Genomic DNA, 3695 nt, shown 5'->3' with positions numbered 1-3695 from the left:
GGGCGGCAGGCCCGGCCTTTCACTCGGTCCCGTGGGCGCACGAGGCCCGGCGCCGCCCGCTGCTCACCTGCTCCCGCGCTCTGCACGCCCGCGCCACACAGCCGTCTTAACAAGCCCCACAGGCGACCCTCCTGAACGCTGAGGGACAGCATTGCTTCTCAAATATGGCTGCACCCATCCGGGGGATCGTCGTTGTTGTTTTTAATGCACATGCCGGGTACCAGTCCCAAAATTCTAGTTTAATCAGTCTGTGTTGGGGCCTGAGCTTCTGGATATGTGTATACACATGTGTGCAAATATTTACACAGAAAAATCTGGATACACACGAAGCTTTTTTAAAAATTCATTTTGAAGTAAATAAAAGTTGCAGAAAAAGTTGCAAGAGTACTAACAAAGAGCTTGTGTCCCCTCCACTGAAATTCTCTACTTGTTAACTTTTTTTCAAGTTTGCTCCATCACTTTCTTTCTACAAATATTCCCATTTTCGTTATTCGTTTTCCAAACTATTTGAACTATTCTTTAAAGTATTTAAGTTTCAAACATGATGTCCCATCACCCCTAAGCACTCCAGTGGGTATTTCTCCCTAAACAAGGTCACCCTCTTACACAACCTCAATACAGCCTGTAGGGAAAATACAGGAAAATGGTCAGGGCCCCTCAGATGTTCAGAACTCTGCCGAGCATTTGATGTAAATACCCACGTGCGCCCAGGTGTTCCTTGGTTACTATCTATTGCAATTGCGTATGGGCACCCAGGTGGGTGCCCTTAGGGTTATGGACCTAAGTATAAAGTACGAATGGCTCCGATACCCCGTGCTTCTTGGGACGCTCTGGGAGGCCACTAGGGTGGCTTCTCCTAGCTCTTAATAAAGCCTATTCATTTTTTATCCATGGCTTCCAGGATCTTTTCCTATTACCTAGCTCGTGGACCTGCGTGTGAAGGGTTTGTGACTCAGTCTGTAAAAAGGGCTTGCAGAGTCTGTGAACCCCCAGCCCTAGCAATATGCAGCCATTCAGACTAGGAAGTCAGCACTGATACTGTGCATAGACCCCGTCCATACTCCACCGGCTGTCTTAACAATGTCTTTTTCTTTTCCGGTTGAGATCCAATCCAGGAGCACATGTTTTATTTTGTTCTCATGTCTCTCTATTTTCCTTTTTTTCTGGAGCATTTCCTCAGTCTTGTCCTGTCTTCATGACCTTGACAGTTTAAAAGAATAGAAGCCTTTCATTCTGTAGGCTGTCCCTCAGCCCGGGCCTGTCCACTGTCTGCTCCTGTCCAGACCTAGGAAGGGACTCCACAGAGCTGATGCTGGGCTGTTAGCGCATCACATCAGGAAATACATGAGGATGACTTGTCCCACCACTGGTGATAACCTTGACCACTCAGTCAAGGTAGTGTCATCCAGTTTTCTTTGCCATAAGTTAATATTTCCTTTGTAATCGATAAATATTTTGTCAGGAAATACTCGTTAGCATCCATTGTTGACTCTTGCCCAAATCAGCCACCATCCTGACTGTGACCAAATGGTTGGCTTTCTACTGTGAAGAGATTTCCCTTTTCCCCCATTTATTTATTCATCTTGTATTTATGTAAGCATAGACTCATGAATTTCCATTTTACTTAACAGGATATAAATCATTCGTGTCGTTATTTAATGCTCAAATTGTTCCAGATTTGGCCCATGGGAGTCCCTCCAAGCTGGCTCCTCTGCCCTTTTGTCATGGCCCCATCATTCTTTGAGAACATTCTTTTTTGTGTCACAAAGGCACAAATGTTTCAGGCTCATCTTGAATTTTCCCAGCCCCATCCCTGGAATCAGCCAATTCTCCTTTTAATGGAAGAAGGAATTTAGAAACCAAGATCTGGATGCTTGGTTGTTCATTCTTTTTGTGATGTCATTGCTTCTAAGCCCTTTTTGCAGGCAGGAAATTTGTGTATGTTTGCATACAAGTGTACATACACACTGCTATATCTATGTATATATATTTGAAAATCATGAGTTTACACTAATACCTCCGATTCCAACCCAACACCTCAGGTTTCTCTCTAGTTTATCACCTTATTTGTAACTCCCTTCTCCAACAATGAGAAACCTGACTCCCATTATCCTCAGCATATTTACTTAGTAGCTCAATCCTGATTATAACCAATTTCCTAACCACAACTGCCACCTCCTTGGTCTCATCTCCTCCTCAGCTCACACCATGGCACTGCCCCCAAGGGTAAGGACAAAGGGAAGAGAGAGGACACACTAAATGTTTAACTGAGGCTCCCCTGGGCATGGGCCTGAGAATGGGGAGATACGGTCTGTGCGTTTTCCATGTTGCTCACATTTTCCGCAATGAGCATGGGTCACCTCTATAATTAAAAATATTTTTAAGAAGGAAAATAATTTTGTTTGCTCTAAGTTCATTTGGCATTGTCTGCTGGCAAGCAGATAGAAGGCAACAAAGGCCAAATGTATGGAAACAAAGCTTAAAATGGCGATAGTTTACCCATTTGCTTAACTTTCCTTGAGAGCATCGAAAAGGACATTGTTGAGATTATTCTATTTTATTGCCAAACCCTTGAGTGGACAGGGTGGTATACATCAAGAACCCAGTGTGAGCCCCCCAGACATTATTCCTTTATTCCTGCTCCCCTCCATCAACTCCAACTGTACCTTTCTGGCCTCTTGTCTGTTACAGTCATACATTGAGTCACCAGTGCTGAGGGAGAGCGATCGTGTGAACTAATTGGAGCTAAAGTGTTACACCTGATAGTGACTTAGTGCCGATACCTTGCTGTACACCCAGTAATACAAAAGCCTAATGAACAAAAAGTTCATTTCTCTCTCCTCTAACAGTGTGGAAGGTATAGATCAGTGGTGCAGCTTTGCTCTTCCTGGTCATTCAGGGACTTAGGTTCCTTCCAAATCATTGCTTCTGCATCCCCAGGGCCGCTCCCCTAGGGTGTTGTCATTATCTGCATGGCTGAAGCTGAGTAGCCACTATGGCTGGGTTCCAGGCAAGGAAGGAGGTCTTAAGACCCTGACCAGAGGTGGCACATATCACTTCCTCTAACATTCCATTGGCGAGAAATTTAGTCACATGGCTACACCCAGGTGCAAGGGAGACTGAGAAATGCAGTCTGACTAGGCACCCATGTGCCTAACTACAGTTCTGTTACAATGAGAACACTTTTGGTTTTCAACAGCAGTCTCTGTCCCAGTGCTCCTCTTCTGGGTTCCCATAGTATCTGCAAAACCCTTGTGAGAGTATTTATTTCATTTATTTCAGCTCCTTGAAGGAGGATCATTGGTCATGGCATCTCCAGAACCTACCGCTTGGCCTGGCACATGGTAGACACCCCGTAAACATTTCTTAAATGAGTGGGAAAGCACATGAATGAATGATGCATGAAATGAAATAAAAAAAGTTCCTTTGACAGGGGTAAAACAAGAACCTACTTGTTCAGGTAAAATCTTTCACCTTTTGCCATAACTACTTGACTCTGTAATATGTATTTGAATAAATAAATAAATAAATAAGTTTACCCAAGATCATGTAGGTAAGAGGAAGATCTCTCTGCTGAGGAAAATTGGAGGCTAAGTATCCTCTTAGATGTTGATGGTATAAATAATTGATGAAGACAGTCGTTGCCCAGCTGCATTCACCTTGTACTGATCTACTGGCCTGGTACAGATTTTCCC

The sequence above is a fragment of the Galeopterus variegatus genome, unplaced genomic scaffold, assembly GCF_000696425.1.
Source record: "Galeopterus variegatus unplaced genomic scaffold, G_variegatus-3.0.2 Scaffold1558, whole genome shotgun sequence".
Classification (NCBI taxonomy): domain Eukaryota; kingdom Metazoa; phylum Chordata; class Mammalia; order Dermoptera; family Cynocephalidae; genus Galeopterus; species Galeopterus variegatus.
The sequence above is the reverse complement of the archived record's forward strand: the minus strand, read 5'-3'. Positions refer to the sequence as shown.